At 38.4% G+C, this 20,772-nt stretch overlaps 1 protein-coding gene across 2 annotated transcripts in view; it reads left to right on the forward strand.

The window, feature by feature from the left end:
* The first annotated feature begins 5,043 nt into the window (after positions 1-5,043).
* A1CF (APOBEC1 complementation factor) overlaps positions 5,044-20,772 on the forward strand; it is a 76,345-nt gene continuing 60,616 nt past the window's right edge. For both annotated transcript variants that reach the window (XM_079794125.1, XM_079794126.1), the window contains exon 1: positions 5,044-5,116. The gene's annotated coding sequence lies outside the window, so the exon portion shown is untranslated. The remainder of the gene's footprint in view (positions 5,117-20,772) is intronic.

The raw sequence follows: 20,772 nt of genomic DNA on the forward strand, positions 1-20,772 counted from the left end.
TGGTTGTAGAAAGTCTGGATTTGCTAACTTAGACCTGATTTGATTTCAGGCTATTGTAGTGGCCAGATCTAGTTTTACTGGAAAAAAATTAGGATGCTGCCTACATTGCTAGAAATTGCTAACTTCTCATATTCTTTATTTAACCTGAATAATTCGAAATATCAATTGGTCATGAAGAGTTATATAATTGTGCGAGAGGCAGAAAAGAGTATGGTAAGGCCACAGTTTCATTGTGTGTGTGTGGTGTGTACACTCAGGCATATGTATTTATGTGTTTTAACTTTGATTCCTCCAAAATGCCTCCTATCTTCTGAAAGGAAGATAACTACTTTTGTCAAAATTTAGTAAAATTACCTCAAGGAAATAAGTAATGATATGATGATAAAAGAGAGATTATGTAATAACAATTTCAAGAAATTATCTGAAAGTTAGTAGAAATTTTTCTGTGGGGATTATACAGATTAAACACCTAATTATATGTGTTTTCTAATATTTATAAGGGAGTAAACTGGATGTGGCAACTAACTAAAATTGTTCTTTTTCAAAAATCAATATTTTCTTTTGGGTTGGTTGAGCTAAATAATATCGCTTTTAAAATACAAGAAGACATTTAAAAACTCTGATTTCAAAAACATTCATGAAACATGGGCGTGACTATTCTATATAATAAAAGGCTAATATGCAAATAGACCAAACAGCGGAACAAACAAACAACCAAACAACTGGTCACTATGACATGCACTGACCACCAGGGGGCGCACACAGAACATGACGGGCATCGGCTGCAGCAGGATGGTGGAGCAGGTGAGCGGGAACGCCAGACCAAGACGGGGTGCTGGTCGCTGTCATTGGGGCAAGCCTCTGGTGGTTAATAAAAATTCTTTGCTCCCTTCCACCACAGTCCCACCTGGTGATCACACCTGCTGCCAGTGCCAGCCCCAATCTCTCGGTGCCATTAGTGGGTGCAAGCAGCAGCTGCCAGCCCTGATCACCTCTGAGGGCTTTTCCACCTCCCTCTGCTCCTGAGGGGCAATCGGGGCAGCAGCTGCTGCTCACACCCACTGACAGTGCCAGCACCAATAGCTCCACACCATCAGCAGGTACAAGTGGGGCCAGTGCCATCAGCGTGTGGGTGCGGCTGCCAGAAGACAGGGGACTGGAGGCCATGGCGGGAGGGGCTGGTTGGGGGTGTGGAGGGTGGGCCGAGACCCGCCCCTGTGCCCACCACAGCCTCACAGCCCACAGTTCCTTTCAAGGTGCACAAATTGGTGCACTGGGAACTTAGTAAAAAATAAAAGGGAATGAGAAGTAGGAGATACTCAACTCATGTTTAAAGGGCAGGCCTGAGGGGTGGAGGGACATCTCACTAGCTGCCATGGTTTTTAGTCTAGACTTCCGGTAAATTCTCAAGTACTTATTTAGTCCTACAATTGTGTGATATTGAAAATGTTATTCAGGAGAACCAAATGCAATTTCCTAAAGCACAAAGCAATGGTGTGTGTGTGTGTGTGTGTGTGTGTGTGTGTGTGTGTGTGTTGATCAGTTCAACACTAGATGGCTCTAGTTACAAAACTTTTTAAAAGTCTAAAATCCTAGGCTATGACATTATGAGAACAGATGGATTCTAACCCACAGACTCAAATTCTGCTATCTTTCAGAGTCTTATAGGCATTAAGAATAGCATCCAGCTTTTAGGTTTGAAATGCTGTGAATCTCTAAAGAGCAGGCATAAATCCTGGAAGTCCTCATTCACAGAGTAAAGCAAGAAGCATCACGGACATAGACTGAAGCATGTAGATTTAATTTGCTCTGTAATGAATGAGTCTACTCTGTGCTCTTTTGGAACTATTATTTATTTTTTCAAATTATTTTCACATACATACATAAATTCATTTGGCCCTCTCAATAGTCAATGAGGTAGATAAGGGAGGGAGATATTTTCCTCATTAAAGGCAACAACACCGAGACTCAGAGAAGAGGCAGAAGCGTGCTCAAGGTTATATAGCTCATAAGGGAGGCCATTAAGACTAGGTTCCTCAGGTGCCAGATTCAGGATCAAAGCTCTTTCTACACAATAGACAAGGAAAGAGAATTGAGCTTTTGTCCTATGTAGTGTGTCTTATTTGGCCCTTTCATTCTTTAGAATGTTTCCTTCAAGTTAATTAAATACCCAAATCCAACCACCCAACATCAAAAATGAATTTTGAATTCCTAGGAAATTGAAAATAGTAAATAAATCTTTTATTGAGTTAGGTGAGGAGGAGGTTAGTTGGGAGGGACATTTCTTACACTTGGTCATTTCTGGCTTTGAATTGCATTTTAGTTTATTTTAAGCTTTATGTTTTACCTAAGCCAGCAATAATCAATGAATTTTTTTTAAATATTTTATATACTAGAGGCCTGGTGCATGAAATTTGTGCATGGGGGGATTGTTCCTCAGCCCAGCCTACACCCTCTCTAATCCGGGACCCACAGGGATCAGGCCTAAACTGGCAGTTGGACATCCCTCTCGCAATCCGGGACTGCTGGCTCCTAACCACTCACCTGCCTACCTGCCTGATCACCCCTAACCACTCTGCCTTGCAGACTGATCAGCTCTAACCACCCTCCCCTACCAACCTGATTGCTCCTAACTGCCCTCTCCTGCCACCCTGATCGCCCCTAACTGCCCTCCCCTGCTGGCCTGATCATCCCTAACCACCTCTGCCTTGGCCCCTGTGGTTTTGTCCGGAAGGAGGACCAGATGACTGGAAGATGTCAGTCTATCTGGTCTAATTAGCATATTACCCTTTTATTAGTATACATTTTATTTTTTTATATTTCTATTGATTTTAGAGAGGAAGGGAGATAGCGAGATAGAAACATCAATGATGACAGAGAATAATTGATTGGCTGCCTCCTGCATGCCCCCTACTAGAGGTTGAGCCTGCAACCGGAACATTTGCCCTGACCAGGAATCAAACCCTGACCTCCTGGTTCATAGGTTGATGTTCAACCACTGAGCCACACCGGCTGGGCTAAATATGACAGTTCTGCTGGGTGGCAAAGTCAGTCTGATATTAAAGACAAATTTATTAAAATCCACAAGCCAAATAATGCACATGCAAATGATTGATAACAGCTACCATTTAATGAGCACCTCCTATGGACCTGATTACAGTCCACTTTGCAAACCTCTTCTTTTGTCCATTTTTTCTTACTCTAATGCCACCACCCTCACCTTAACCACCATCACCTTCTACCTCCTCTCTAACTAGTCTCTCTATTATCTGCTTTGCCTCCCTCAAATACAAATCACTAACTCTTATTTAAATGCATACATAAAAAAAAATAATTCTAACTTAAACATATTTTGATTTTATAAAAAGGAGTAACTAATAGAATGTTGTATGTCAATTATAACTCAATAAACAAAGGAGGACAGGCATTGTCATCTTATGACAAGTAATTCTCAACTCTACACCCAGAATAGACACAAGCAGATCATGTGGCTCACCTTCTTAAATCAGAGACTTCCTATAACCCCAGGATAACACTGAGAACTATGAGTGGGCCTCCACCACTTTCCCCTCTGCCCCTCACAACTCGACTTCTCTACCAGTTAATTAAATGTGCCAAACTCACTCAAACTCAGGGCGTCCACATGTGCTACTTCCATCTACTAGATTGTCCACCCTCCCATCCCTGACATCCCTCCATCCTCAGTTGAAATAACTGACTTTCTAGAAGACTTTTGTCAACACCCCTGTCACCCGCACCCCCCAGTTTCACACTAGATTAAGTCCATGTATCTTATGTTGTTTAGCTTCCTATACTTCTTTGTAATACTTGTTACAACTAAGTTAATCATTGGGAGAGTATTTGCTTAATACATATACCCCATATCTGGCTTGCCAACCACTAAATCCCTAAAGATTAACACAGTATTCTGTAAGTTTTTCAAATTGTGTTCCCTGCCTGGCCGGTGTGGCTCAGTGATTGAGCATCGACCTATGAAACAGAAGGTCAGGGTACTATTCCAGGTCAGGGCACACTCCAGGATTGCAGGCTCATCCTCTAGTGGAGGATGACATGCAGGAGACAGAGGATCAATGATTCTCTCTCATCACTGATGTTTCTATTTCTCCTCCCTTCCTCTCTGAAATCAATAAAAATATATATTTTAAAGAATAAATAAATAAAATTATGCTCCCCAATAAATAAAATTTACAACCAGTACACACATACAGGTAACTGAAATAGAAGTTTCATGAACACTTCATACACTTTCTAGATGCAATTCACTTGACATTTTCTATTCTGTTCTGGTTTTAATATGTTGTACACCAGAGCTCTTCCCAGCAAATGTAGAATGTAGACTTTATTATATCTTTAAAAGTAGCATTTCTCTATTCTTTAAGAAACAGTTACTACTGGGATTCAAGCTAGCAACAATGGCCTTGGCTCTTGTATAATCCAGAACATAACTGATTATTATGCTTTCACAGTTGCTCATTCTCTTAAAATCAGAATGAGCAACTTGTATAAAAAGCATGCTTGTCCAACCTGATCTGACCCTATTTGCTTGGTTATGTAAATGCTTTGTGTATTTTAGTTTTGTAAGCTACCATTTAGCTACATACTTGACCTGAAAATCCACACTTTACTCCATGTAATACAGTGATATAAAAAGTGTGAAAAAGAACATACTCCTAAATTCCCTTAATCTTAATATCATTTTGGCATAAGCAGAAAACTGGGAACTAGCGTAAGAAAAAAAGCGTAGGTAGCCAAATTGCCATGAGTTCCACTTTTCAAATATATGTCACTGAGACAGCTTCAAAATATTATTCATATCAAAGTGTTTAATGCAAAATTCATTTTCATTTTGTACACAAACGACAGCAGCAGTTTTGTAGATTGTTTGAGCTGTAGTGACCCAGTTATCTGGTCAAAGGGCTACATGGATGCAAGAGACAGGGTGAGTTAAAGTTTAACTCCCAAGAATTGTAAACCAAACCCAAAGCCACTGAACCTTTGGAGTTTGATATGATGATTAGAGCATAACAGAGTGACACGTTGAATTCGCCATAATCAAGGAAACCTTTTCCGGGCGGGGATCTCTGAAATCACTCAGGTATGGTCCATGTGTTTTCGCTTTTTCTATTTCAAATCTGTCAAATTGTACAGTGTGGATCAGTGCAATGCGGTGAAAACAGCTTTTACCCTCTTCTACTACTGAGCCTAATTCAGGGATTTTTCTAGTTTGTTTGTATACTATGAAGCAACCTGAAAACAAAAGAAAATATTGGGATGGTCATATCATTTCAAAATGAGATGGCGGCCAGCTTTTGCTCCTTAATTTAATCATTGTCTGAGGCTGAAAAATGTAGATTTACCACTCTGGGTTCAAGAGTGGGGCTAATGTTTCCAAAATGTTTATTCAGCAATAGCCAGACAGCAGAGAGTTGTGGCTGACTAAAGAGAAATAGTATAAATGTCACTGGCCGATTCTGAGTTCTCTGTGTGGGTCCTAATTCCTATCATACTTAAAGTCCATATATTCAGTTATCTTTTTTCTCCTTTATCCTGTACCACCACCAAAACAAACAAACAAAAACAAAAAAAACCACCTTGATGAATTCTTGCTATTTCCTATGCCATTATTGTACTAACCAAAGGAATGCCTTACGCTTTCACTTTTAATTTTAGCAAAAACAAAAATCAAACAGTCATAGAAAATGGTCGGGATCTTTTTGTTTGTTTTTTTAAAGTATATTTTTATTGATTTTAGAGAAGAAGGGAGAGGGAGAGAAAGATAGAAACATCAATGATGAGAGAGAATCATCGAACGGCTGCCTCTTGCACACCCCCCACTGGGGATCAAGCCCACAACCTGGGCATGTGCCCTTGACTGGAATCAAACCCGCACCCTTCAGTCCGCAGGCTGACGTTCTATCCAGTGAGCCAAACTGGCCAGGGTGAAAATGGTCGGCTTTGAGTGTGTTAAATCTCCACCCTGTGATGGCTGGTTATTAGGTCCTTTCCTCTCAGGGTGGTTGGGGTACTTGTGCTGCAGGGGATATATTTTCCCATGATCTTTTTGTTCACTCCAAAGAAAAGATGATTCACAACCAGAATATGTTGGTATTTTATCTAAAAAGTAAATCAATCATGGCCCTTATCAGTATTATCCCATTCCTACCAGAAATCTCCAAAACAAACAAACAAACAAACAAAAAAACCAAAACTGATTGAAATACTTTTGTTCCATGATTACCAAAGGAAGTTCCAAGGAGAATGGGTTTCAAGTTAAACAAGTTTATCTACTACAGAACTTTTCTGTTGTGTGCTGTGTATCTCTAAGAAGATGAAAAACATGTTATTTGTGCAGGATTAGTGTTTTGCAAAATATACACCAGCAAATTCAACTCTAGTTATAATTTAGGAGCAAAGATGTATTGGTCTGGTCTGAAACATTCTTTATCGTATGTGCTGAGATGCATACCATAGGCCTGAAAATGAAAGTGATCTCACCTATTTGTCAAACCACGGAGGCCTCCCCTGCCAAATGCAGAGTAAGAGACAAATGACTTACAGGTTCATTGGAAAGAGCCATGTTTTCTGGAATCATGTTGATACTGCCCATCTGAGAATTCTCACATTTTACTGTTCCAATTTATTATTCATCAAGTGTAAGGGCAGGAGGGAAATAGTCGGCAAGAAAAAAAATTAGTTGTTAAAGGCAAATATAGAATGACATAATGGATATAAAAACACTGAATATTCCGTTATTATTTCCAACCAATACCACATTGGTTTGGTGTCATTTCAAATACATTTCCTATACTATATTCGATGGACACTAATAAATGTGGCTCCAAAAAATAAAGTGACGCTATTGTCAACTAAGTTGAGGAAACGGTGGCTACACAGGTCTTGAGTGTTTTGAGTGGGAATAATAATGACAGGCATGTATTAAGCACCATATTGCCAAGTGTACTTCTCAGCACTTTCCATGCATGTCTTTCATGTTACTCTTAGAAAAGCTATGTAAGGTGGATACTATTATAACATTTTACAAGTGAGAACACTGAGGCTCTAACAGGTTTGACATCACCCCGTTCGGGAGTGGCAGAGCCAGGCTCCCTAGCCAGATGGTCTGATTCCAGAGCCCTCAGCAAGTAACCATTGTACTGTATTCACAATGACTGGGCATTTACACTGTGTGTAAATATGTTCATTCATTGTACATATCTAGGGGAGTAGGCAATGTTTGGTTTCCCAAGCTTAATTTACAACAGAACATCTTCCAGGAACACCTATAAACATCTCTCAGAAATGATATTCCTCAGAACACAGATTAAGAAAGAACAAATCATTTTTATAGCCCATATCCAACATTCACAACAACAATTGATTAAACCATCACTGTTGAAATCATCACAATTAAAAAGGGACCTTACAATCTAGCCATCCCATCACTCGGGACCGAACCTATCTTCAAGACGGTCAAAATTAATTATGGCATAAACACTGGACTGTTTTCCTGACAGAGTTGAGTTGGGATGCCTGTACCAAAACTCCCTAGGTTTACAGCCTTGGCCATAATATTAAACTTCTCTGGATCCCAGATTCCTCACATACAAAACAGAGGTAAAATCCACCCCATGGAATTTAGTGAAAATTAAATGAGATGATAGAGCAAAGCAGATGGCACAGTTCCTAGCACACAAGGAATTCAGCAAACCTCTCTTCCCTTTCCATCCCTCTATTTGTAACAACCTCCAGAAAAATGTCCTAAAATATTCTGAACCTACCCATTAGTTCCTCTTTGTTAAAAAATTGCTAATAAAAATTTAAAAGTTGATTTTTATGATACATAAATAATGAAGCTTTGATTAACCACAAGCACTAACTCTATTCCATTTTTTAGGAGAAAGAGACAACCTATACTTTTTTTTTTTGTTCTAAACAAAACAAGAGAACAATATCCTTTAGAGAATGTTGCTCAAGAAAAGTCTTAGTTAAAATCCCAATTCCCTTCACACTGAAACCCACGAGTCACCCTGTCACAGTGCGTGTTCATTTCATCACACAGTCAGTTGGTGTTAAAAATCTGTTTCAGTAACTCATTTAAAATATTGCCATCTCTCCAAAAGCTGGTTAGTGCACCGGGTACTATTGCACAATGGTTTTCATTACCTTATGCGCCTCTAAATGACTCAATAAGTTCAAACAAGACAATATTGATTGACAGAGGATAAACACCATTTTATCTCGCTCATGGAAACAGTAACCAGGCTCCTCTCAAGTGCAGTTCTATCCGTCTGAACTCCCCCCGGGAAAGCATCTGGGAAAGGAGCTCACTGCCGCAGTGGCGCTCTGCATTCGCAGTCGCAGGCCCATCTGCTCCTGGCCCAGTGCTGTCCAATTCAGGCCGCTATGAACAAATGTTTTCTGCTCATTGGACCAGGAAAGCTCCTTTATCGTCTTATTCCATCAAACTCAACCCAACTAGGTTATCAGCATTTAACAACTAGATAGCATTTTTAATACAAAATTTTGTGTTGGGTATTTTTGATTGACTCAAAGCAAAAATTAAAATATTTTCTTTCGTAAAAATGCTTGTCTTGACTAAAATATGCTGGTACCTTGAGCTCTCTAATCTGACTTTTTTAAAGGTACATAAACTAAAGGGTTTTTATCCCCCCTCATACAAATATGTATGTGTAATTTTATATATGTAGGTATTAAAGATAAGATGGAAAACATTTTTCAGGTTTTGCTTATTTCAATAGGGTTTGGTCCCTGAGAATATTTAGAGGGAAGTAATGATAAGGATTAAGATAGCTCCCTCTAATTTGCAAGGTTATGTACAATGTTCTGCCCAGTCAATAACATAGCTGAAGAGAATTAGTACCTTATGATTTGTCCAGATGAAATGACTAAGTGAACAAACTGGTTTACAATTCCGTAAAATACCACTTTCAGTGATGTGGTAATGTCTTCTCTGCCCCCAGCAGTTCAAAAATGATCCCTGTTTTGGGGTGCCCAGTTGGCTTAAAGGACATCAGATTTACACAGCAGAATTAACTACAATAGTACCTTGTTTCTATAGAATATTCTAGTTTGCCAAGTATTTTACACTGAAGAATTTGTTTAGATTTTTTTAATGCCAACGTTTTTCATAGACAATTTAGTATGCCTAATTTCTTCAAGGGAATTGACTCCTTAGTCATCATTCCACTTGTACGAAGTTAGTTAACTGAAAGATGTTCTCACCTAAAGTACATCAGCCGAGCTCTGTTTATTCAGCAAAGTGCTAATTATCTAGGGAACCTTCAACTACTGTTCTAGACATTAACCAATTTGCTAATAAATTAAGAGATTAGATGAAACTCTGAAGAGAGGTCCTAAGGATCCACATGGAAGGTGAGCAGAAATCCAGTCCCATGCAGGTCTCAGAAGAAAACAACCCTAAGAAGGTTTAGGCCAATACAGATGCTGTATCTAACATAGAGAAAGAAGTGAAGGAAATGAGGATTCTACAGCATCTCCTAAGAGACTGGCAAAGTATTGTGTATAAAGGCAACTGCTGCTCGCTCCTGTTAACTCACCTGTCGTATTCTCTCCAACTCTTCTATTAGGATTGTGTTTAGGACTTATCTTTTCAGCTGGGGCCTTCTGCACGAAGCAAATTGGCTTATGAGATGTACTTAATGTCTCCAATTACTTGCAGTGGAAGTCAGAAATCAGAACCTGAGACCATGGAGGGGGAACATATAAATGCTTATCTCAGCAATCCCCTTTCTTGAAGATCTATAACAGTGACTCACAACTCAGACATCTACTTTGAACCAATTAAAATCGGCACCTACAATGATAACAATGGTGTTAATAATAGCTCTTACATTCTTGAGTAGCTCCTGCCATGTGCCAGGCACAGAGATCAACTTGTTTAATCCTGTGGAAACCGATGGAATAGGACCATTGCTATACCAATTTTCCAATAAAGAGGTTAAGACTTAGGGAGACAGAGAAGCTTTCCAAAGTGACAGTTAATAAGTGGGAGAAGTAGGAGTGACCTCCAGCAGGCTGGCACATACCACCCTGGAAACAGGGTATAAATGGAACGCTGAGCAGCACCGCGTCTTAGACCGAGAAAGAAACTTTCAGGTCCTTTATTTAACAGAGAAAAGCTAAATGCCTCTCCCAAGGGTGAAAGAGACTTTTTGTTAGGGTGGGAGCTCTGTGCAGGACTCCAACCCTCAGGCAGGCCCTTTCCAATATACCACCTCCCGCTGACCCGCATTTCTAACTCAGGCTGAATTACACAGTTCCGGGGGACAGAGACAGGCCCTCCATGGTTAAGAGGAATAGTCTCTTCACTCTGAGTCCCGCCCTTTGGCTATGCCCAGACTCACAGACAGACACAGACACAGACTTGGTTAAAGGAGACCCGTTTGGTGACTTTGAGAGCCTGCCAGGTCCAGATCACAGAGGAAGCATGCATAGGCACAGACACGGTGAACAGAGCGAAGGCATCTCCGAAAATACACAGCAATTGCCATGAATGACTTGGCAGCCCAACACCAAAATCCTGCTGGTGTCTGAAGAGGACACAGCACCTCCCACTTGGAGGACACACCCTACTCCCCAGGGAAAGAATAATTGGGCTGCTAGGTCTCTGAATGCTGAGGGAGCCCCATATTTAAACTGACCTAATTTGGAGCTTTAAATTTAGACCCAAAGGCTCCGAAATAGGAGCTCTGTCAGCCTCAGTAGAGCTATTCACTTAGGATAGTAAGAGTATGTTTGCAGAAGTTCCTTGTTACAATACAATGATTAGTGGGGATGCGGAGTGTGAGTGATAGGGGCACTCAGGAACACTTTAGCCCAAAGTCACTTAGCCGGAGAGCCTGGGCAAGCCTTGTGGCAATGGTACACAGGACAAGTAAAGTTGTGATGGTGGCAAAGAGAGATGTAGAGAAGAGGTGGCCCGGGGTGGAAGTGTCATCGGTAACCCGAGAATACAAGGTATTTGAATAGTAGATATTTATCTGATCTTTGAGGAAGGATTTATTTAACTTATTAAATAATTTTGATTTATTACTAACATCATTTGAGCGCCACACTTACCAGATATTAATTCTTCCATGTCTCTGAAACATTATGTAAATTACTTAAGACAGGTGCATTAACAAATTGGAATCATCCAGAAAATGCCACTGTATGGCTCCTTAGGATATTTGAAGATACGAGGAAAATCCTATAATGTCTAGAAACTCTTATTATTACTTGCCTTTCAAATAAGCCATGAAGCCAAATATTTCCCATAATGCTTATTCCATATCTTAAGATTTCAAAGGATTTCCTAAAGCCCAATGAACCAGAGCTCTGATTCATAGTGTTAGTATGGCAAATAGGGAGATCATTCTAATGTTAAATCAGGAAGCTGTGGCCCAGAATGGCTGCACTGAAATCCTGGCTCCACTACTTACTAGCTATGTGACCTTCATCAATTTATTTAACTTCTCTGTTTTCCCTTCTGTAAAATCAAAGTTGTGAGAATCAGATCACAAGTTACACATGAAGTGCTTACAACAACACCAAGTAAGTAAGTGTGCATAAACCTTAGCTATTGCAGCTATAATCCTCATCTTATTTCTGTAATGCTTACATGATGCTTTACCAGGAGAAAGAAAGGCTCTGAGGTCAACATGTAGAAAGTGTTTTTTAGACTGGAAGTCAGGTGGCTAAGAAATTCACCATCTCCACCACTGGCTTGTGGTGAAAAGTTGGAACAATTTCTCCTTGACTGTGTTGCTGTCTTTCCAAGTCAGAGATGTTATCTATCATAGACAGAGCCGCCTAATTAAGTTGGTCTAGAACAGTGGTTGGCAAACCGCAGCTCACGAGCCACATGCGGCTCTTTGGCCCCTTGAGTGTTCTAACGCCACTTCTTCAAAATAGACTCGCCCAGGCCGAAAACTGACTTCTGCACATGGGCCATGAAGTTTCAATCGCACTGTACGTGCGCACCCGCACATGGTATTTTGTGGAAGAGCCACACTCAAGGGGCCAAAGAGCCGCATGGGGCTCGCGAACCGCGGTTTGCCGACCACTGGTCTAGAATTATTTAAAGGAACCTGGGTAATTTGTAAGGGAAGCAGAATAGAAATCAGAATCCTCACATTGGGATGCAAATCTCTCCAGCTCTGCTAGTTTGCTAGTTATAGCAAAAACCATCCAAGTACTCAAAGCCCCTTATAAAGATGCAGACGGTTGAAGAATAGCATGAAGTCATATCACCTGTCCCCAAACCAGTCCCCTGCACAGGCATGGCACCAGACCTCTGAGGAGAGACTTATGTGGAGAGAAGCTAAATGGGGCATCAGAAGGGGCTGCTGTCAGTGTCCATTTCAAGGGAAGTGATTAGAGGAAAGGGCACCAAGAAGGTCCCTTGGGATTATAATGTTAATTTACCCATTAAAATTCAATTTATTGACTCCCAGCTTAAATTCAACATTGTCCTAGCTGCTGTGCTGGATACGAAGATATATTGTACATTTGCCCCTAAAATCAAGAAACCTTCAAAGGGTTCCCCCGAGCTGCCATCACAGTCCAGAATAACTGGCCACACCCTTCTCCAAGGACTCTTACTTTGCTAGAAAATGGGTCTTATTTCCAATACTAAATTAGGAACTCCTGAAGGGCAAGAAAGTGATCCTATTTATTTTTCAACTCTCAGACCAAACAGTGTTATGCATATAACCGATGACAATACTGCTTGTTAAATGAAAGAACCACCTAATTGGAGAACAAAGGGGAGAGGTAAAAGATAAAGAAAAACATTATTGAGTACCATGTACCAGACTCTAAGCTGTGCACTGATTCTATCTTTTTGGATAACTATAACAACTCTATTATCCCCAAGTTCAAAACGAAAAAAAACGGGGATATGATTATTTAAATTGACCCAAGTTTGCAAAGTTCTTATGGATTGGAACCCCAACATTTGTCGGTTTGAATCACAATCCCATGGTTTTCCTATGGATATCCTCCTACTTGTGAATCAATAATGAACAACACAGAGCAAAATATAGTGTATTTTAATATTATTCAGTGAAACTAGAAAATTAGGGCCAAAAATGTCTGCAGTAGTCAGAGAGGCTATATGAAATTTCCGTCTGTTTAGCAAATACAAATGAAGTGTCTACTAAGCGCGAGGCTCAGTAATAAAAGCTAGAGCTAAAAAGATGAGTGTATGTCCTTGGGGAGGCTATGGCCCTACCTCTCTTCATCCTCATCATTACAATCATAGTTCTGCCTTTCTTTCCCCCCAACTATCATTAAACAAAAATTTTTGCCTCTAAACTACTCTTAACAAAAGTCATGGAGTCATCTTTTTAAAGTACACCAGGTCCTATTAGCATTTTTCCATGCTGATTTCAGTGACTTCATAATAAAGTAAGAATATTCTATCATGCCAATACTAATTTAATTCTTGCCTACCTAACAAGCCTTATCTGTTGTCACTTCCTCCTGATTCCCCCCTCCCAACTTTCATTCAATATTCTAATTATACTCAACTTGTCAACCATCCATGCTCTTTTCACTTCCTCTTCTGTCTCCTAGAGTCCCTTCCTTCTCCCTTCTTTTCTTAACTCCTCACCATCTTTCAAACTGCCTATAGAGATAAAGGTATACACTGAAAATTAATATAGAGTACAAAGTTGGGTAATTTTGGTAGGGGATGAAATAGAAAGTTGACATTTGATAGTTATGAAATATGTACTCACTGAAATGCTCTTAGTAGAAAAGTAATATCAAATTAATATTTTAAAAATTAACCAGTGTTATATATATATATGGTCTTAGAATTAGAAGAGATTAGAGATTGAATAAAGATAACAATCTAGGTATTAAATGATAGTTGCATAGACCACAATTAATGGCAGTGGGAATTTGAAGAAGGGCAAAGCATCAGGACTTAGTGGCTGACTGGAAATAAGGAGCAAGAATTTAGGAAGGCAGTTTATGCCAATGCATGTAAATTAGCATAAGATCAGTATGCATATAACTGACATTTTTAAAGGAAACATAATAAGGCTGCTTGCCCTTCACTACAAGTCTCAGATTGCTTCAGGGCCACTGCAATACAGAGCTTTAGATTGTTGAATTTAGAAAACTTCATTCAATGATCAAATATGTTTATTAATTAGTGATTGGCAGTTTTGGTGAGAATGGAGTTTTCAATTTAATTTTTTGAAACGGGTCAGTGTAAACCATATCCAAGGACAATCTCAATGAGGAAAATAAGTTCCAAAGGACAATTTCAATGAGGAAAAAAAAAGAGAGACATAGTAACATGAGACCAAGAATTACTGAAATATAAGACATCAGGTTTCTATAATCTGTCACAGAAATGATTGGTTTCAGGATTATTGCATAAACGTCTGCATTGGAGCTGAAGGATATCTAAATTGCATGTTGTGATTACCACTTTCAAATCTGTACTTCAACTTAGGAATTAAATATATATGCAAAGATGCTCTGGCTGGGTAGCTCAGTTGGTTAGAGTGTCATCCCTATAAGCCAAGGTTGTGAGTTCAATCCCCAGTTAGGGCACATACAAAAATCAACCCTGCATAAATAAGTAAACATGTATGCAAAGACATTTTCCTCTCATGAGGCTATGCCATTCTAGAATTTCTAAACTCTGACAGTTCTCTTTACCAGGAATCTTTAAGAAAGGCAGGCATAATGAGAAGAGTTGGGTATCATAACTGAGTGAAGATAACACAACAGCCATCTGTAGCCTGGTCAGTGCAAACCAGATCCAGCAACTATCTGATCTGTCTATCTATCTATCTATCTATCTATCTATCTATCTATCATCTATCTATCAAAAGAGATTTGTTATAAGAAGTTGGCTTATTTGATTATAGAGGCTGAGAAGTACCAAATTCTTCAGTCAGCAAGCTGGATATTCAGGAAAGCCAACACAAGACCCAAGAAGAACCCATATTTCAGTTCAAGTCTGAAGGCCAGAAAAGAGTGATGTCCCAGGGCAGGTGGAGCTCCCTCTTACTCAACATGCTTGTTCTAATCAGGTCTTCACCTGATTGGGTGAGGCCCACCCACACTGGGGAGGGCAATCTGCTTTACTCAGTCTATCAATTCAAATGTCAATCTCATCCTGAACTCCCTCACAGTCAGAATAATGTTTGGCCAAATGTCTGGACACCCTGTGGCCCAGTCAAGTTGACAGATAAAATGAACCATTACAGCATAACCCTAAGGGAGTAGAAAGCTCCTCATGTTTTCTAATTTTAAGGCTTTCCATTTCCTCCCCATCACACACTTCCTCTCTAACACATGCACGGTTTCCATCTGCTACTAAAATTCTCCAAAATCCCTTTTTGGATTAAAAAACTGTCAGTATTCATCTCCCAATCTTCAAAGTCACCAAGAACAGGTCATTTATGAGAGTTTCTGTTTCAGAGTTTCTGATATTCTTATCCAAGTTGAGAGCAGAGGCTGGAGGATTTGTAGAGGAGTGGTGGTGTCAGAGCGGGTTACAGAAAGAAAGGGGTGCATAGGGAGGTCTCGGGTGATGTGCTGCCAACACTGGCCGCCAGGATTGTGTTCGCCCTGTGTATATGTGCACATTCATGTCCACTCATGTATGCCTGAGCATCCATGCATACACATCCACATAACCACACACGCCCTGATGGAGCATGCGTGAATTTTTCTCAGCCAGGGAGATTGTAGAAAGAAGGATGCAACTCTAGCTACAGGATAAATGGAAAACAAGAACAAGGGAACCTAAGAAGTAACATGTCTGTCTGGGAGACCTGATGGGCTCAGGCATAGAACAGCTCTAGACTTGCATTGAGAGATAATCAGGAAAGCAGAGTTAGGGCCAGATCGTGGCAGGCACTGAATGTCAGACTAAGGGAATGGACTGTTTCTTTATAGTTAGTGATGAGCTCAATGAAGGTTTCTGAGCAGAAGAACATTAGAAGGGACATTTTAGGGAGACTGAACAGCAATGGTATGCAAAACAGAGAGGCAGTGCCCCCAGGTAGTAAGCAGTGAGGTTTCATTGGCACCTTGGCTGAGCTCAGATTAAGTCCAGTCATGGAAGAGGGAGTGAGGGATGGAGGTAGGGCTGTGAGAGGAGCAACAAGCAAGTCTACATATGTAGAGGAAACAGGAAAAGGTCCAGATCCAGACTTCAGGGGGAGCCTATATTGGAGTTTGTTTTGGATAGAGAGGCAGTGAGGACTTCAGCAGTAGGGATATAGATTTGCGCAGGCACTACTCCGTTAACTTGACCTAAGTATCAGTTCCTCCCTCTTCTAGAAGCTATCCTTACTTTTTAATCTCAATACTTTCTCTACCTCACAGCTTCTGCTTCCCTTTCATACACAAAACCACGGCAAGTCATAGTTTTATGCCTACAGGAGTAATATGAGTATCTTATTGGTTGGTCCTCGTGGGCACTGAGTTGAAAACAAATCACTTCAGCCAGAATCTAGGAAAGATGTATAACTTTTTTTATTGTTGTTATTTCAAGGTCAGTATTTCTAAATACTAGCAATTAGGAAAAATTTATTCATTAAAAATGATGAAAATCTAAACAAGACAATTATTAGAAATTTTTTAATATATTTTTATGATTCCCCCTTTTCTCCTATAATCTACCTTTCTTTTATAGACTTTTGTTAAAATTTACTAAAATTCTCTATAACTTACTAAAAACTTTTATGGATCCATCCAATAGATGGCAGGTAGAATAAATTCAAATACTCTCCATTGTTTCTGTTTTGTTTGACATGTAACATGCACAGACTAGAGCTTCATTCAGCAGTTCTACACTCAGCTGCATACCATCACCTGCAGAGGTGATAACATACCATTTCCTGGGCCCCACTCCAAGCCAGTTGAATCGGAATCTCTCTAGGGGTGGGGAGGGTGATGCCCAAGTGCAGGTGATAATAATGAGAGGCCAGGTAGGGAGTCTGTTCTTTCTCCATAGCTCTTGCATCTCATACCAGTTGGCAGCTGGCTTTGACTGAAACTGTTCTTAATCCTTTAGTGCCAGTTTGAAGTATGTTTTAACAGGGGTACAATATTTTGAGGCTAAAGCCCTCTCTAACACATGCACGGTTAGCAAGGTATTGCAAGTCACAGTTAAGGAATTCACGCAAACTGAACACACTCTGAGCAGATTGCAGTGAACTTGTTTTTTCAGAGCATGATAAAAATAGAGGAAGGAGAGATTTAATAGAGTGAATATTACTTTGCAGTTCAGTCTCAAAGTCCTATTTTGACAAGACGTGCATAGGTTAATGCTTCTCTCCTGTCTTTTCTTGTGTCATTTCCTGTGTCAAGCTAAATTCCAGGGATTTAAAGGCTACTTGTTGACATTTAAAGGCAAATAAATGGTAAAATGTCTTCTGAGGCAGGTAAAATGTACCTCTATTAATATTTACTTAATGAGACCATGCTAAAAATCTGGAGGTATTTCTACTAGACCATAAATTCTGCAATATTTTAAGCAGACTTTTAAAATAATAATTTTTTATTCTATTTGAAATTACTTATTCCTCAAAAGAGATTTCTAGCTGTCAGAATTATTTTGCAAGGATGATGATCTGTGGGCCAGATGAATGTGCTTAACTTTCCCAAGAGTGTATGTATCTTTCTTTTAAAATGAGATTGTGTGTGCTTCCTGATATTGAATCATAAAAATTAAAAATTTTTTAAAGAGTTTGGAGAACATTGCTCCTCACCACCTCATGTTTATAATGCCCTGATTTAATCCAGATGTGTGTTTTGTGTGTACATGCAAGTACATAGACAAGGACATAGCCTATATTACCAAGTGTTCAGTATATGTTAGCTATATTTTGTTCTTATTTGAAATCTTTTCAAAGTTTGCCACAAAAGAGACAAAAATCAAAATATCTTGGTTTTTTTTTGTTTTAATTTGCCTTTTCTAATCACTGAAGATGATGGCCATACATATTTAAATGACACGTTTACAAACTATATTTTTTGTGTGTGAATTGACTGCTCATGTTCTTTGCTCTTTTGTTCACTGATTTGTGAGTCTCTATTTTTTATTTTAAAGTACTCTTTGCATATTACAAATAATTCTCTGTATCTGTGTAAATAGCAATCACTTTCTCCCAGTCCGCAGCTTATTTTTATCTTTATTTGCCATTACAGATGTTTGTAACTTTTATGTAGTCAAATCTGTTCATCTTTTTTATTTATGGCTCTTGATATGCTTGGTTAGGAAGGCCTTCTGCTTCACAGGACTACAAAAATATTCTCCCACATTATCTCCTAGTAGTTACACAATGTTTTTAAAGGTTAATTCTTCAATGCACTTAGAATTTTGGAAGATATGTAAGACAGTATGCCAACTTTATCTTTTTTTCAAATTGTGTAAAATATTTATATGATTTAAAATACCACCTATGGGAAAATTCCAATATAAACAAAACAATGGGTCTAGATTTTTTTTCTATCACATTAATCTATTTGTCCATTTCTGTGCCTGTTTTAGTTTTAACTTTTGATTAGGATGGTTCCAAATAACTCTGTATTTTTAATACATTTTGTGGCATTTATTCCACTTTTTTTTTCTCTCAAGTGAACTTTAAATTTTAAAAAAAAACTTTATTGTTGAAAGCATTACATATGTCCCCTTTTTTCCTCCATTGACCTAATCTAGCCCGCCCCTGCCCCCCACCCCAGGCCTTCACCACCCTATTGTATGTGTCCATGGGTTATGCATATATGCACACAAGTTCTTTGGTTGATCTCCTCCTACCCACCCACCCACCCTCCCCCACATTCCCCTGAGGTTCCACAATCTGTTCCATGCTTCTATGTCTCTGGATCTATTTTGAACTTCAGAATCAACTTTTTTAATTTCAAAATAATTTTATGAGAACTTAAATTGGTATTGCATTAGATTAATAATTTGGGAAGAACTAATATATTTCCTACATTTATCCAGGCTTTCAGATCCTTGAGTAGAATTTTATCATTTTCTTCATATAGATTTTGGATGTTTTGCATTAAGTTTATTCGTATTTATTTTGTTTGTTTTTTATACTGTTCAGATTTTTTACGTTTGTTATTTCAGTTTAAATAGGGAACATTTATTTTATAACTGTCTTTTTGTAGTATTCTTTTATTAATTCTAATAGTTTTGTATAGTTGATTTGTTTTTAATGAAAATGCATGATTGCAATGTTTGACTAATAAGCATAATATTTGCTTCATAATTATGATAGATGTTCTTTATCAATATAAAGATGTTTTATTTTATTTCTAAATTACTATGAGTTTGGGTTTCTTAAACCATAGTGGGGGTTGAATTTTGTTAAGTGCCACTTTTACATTTACTGGGATGATCATATGTATTTTCTTCCATATCAATGAAGTAAATTAAACTAATAGAATTTCTAATATTGAATAATCTTTACATCCTTATAATAAACCCATCATGTTATTGTATGTTAGTATTTTGCTACTTTGTTCTATACAGGTCATATCTATAGTTACATGTGATATTGGTTGATAGTTTTAGGTTTGTGATGTGTGTGTCTGGCCTTATATTAGACATATGATAAATAAGCCTATAGATAATTTCATAAGTTTTCCATTTATCCTATGCTTCAAAAGGCTTTATGTAACAAAAGAAGTATTTGTTTCTTAAATGATTTATACAATTTGCCTAATAAAATCATTTGGACCTTGTGTTATTTGAGAGGCGAGCATTGAGTTTTTCAATATAGTTTATTATTCAAATTTTTAACTTACCCTTGAGGTAATTTTGAGAATTCATACTTTTTTAGATAATTGTCTACTACATCTGTATTTTTCAATTTATTGATAAAAATAGTTTTCTTTAAAAGTCTATAAATCTGCGCTTATATTAATTTTTTTCTCATTTTAAAAAGTTCTCCTTCATACCTTGTCTAGATTTCCAGAGAAGAAGCATGCTAAGTTGCCAATCTTTTCAATCAGCTCTTACATTTATTTATCAAGTCTACAGATTTTTGTTTTTTTAATTTTATCTTTGACTTATTCTAATTTCTTTAGCTTATTTTGTTCTTTTCCTAGCTTCTTTAGTTTAATGCTTAGTTATATTATATTCAGCATTTTTGTTTTGTCTTCTAATAAATGATACAGTTTCCTCATAAAAGAATCTTGGCCACATCACATCATTTTTATATGACTTGTTATCATAGACATTCATTTATTAATGTAATTTATCTTTTAATGATTAGAGTAAGAGTTATATATTTTAGAAAGCTGAAAGTAGCCAAATAAGAATAACTATAATTTGTTAACCCACCACCTAGATACAACTAGTTAGCCTTTTATAATCAAAGTCTTTACGAATATAAAAATTAACACCAATGAAATCAGACTATGCCTTCTGTTTTGTAGCCTTCCTTTTCTACTTGATTATATTTCACAAATTATCTAAATCATTACATATTCTACTATAACATCATTTTTAAAATATTTTTATTGATTTCAGAGAGGAAAGGAGAGGGAGAGAGAGAAACATTAATGATGAGAATCATTGATTGGCTGCCTCCTGCACGCCCCTTATTGGGGATCGAGCCTGTAACCTGGGCATGCACTCTGACCAGGAATCAAACAGTGACCTCCTGGTTCATAGGTCGACACTCAACTACTGAGCCACACTGGCTGGGCCGTAACATCATTTTTATTGGCTGCAATGTA

The sequence above is a fragment of the Cnephaeus nilssonii genome, assembly GCF_951640355.1.
Source record: "Cnephaeus nilssonii genome assembly, chromosome: 16".
In the NCBI taxonomy this organism is placed as follows: domain Eukaryota; kingdom Metazoa; phylum Chordata; class Mammalia; order Chiroptera; family Vespertilionidae; genus Cnephaeus; species Cnephaeus nilssonii.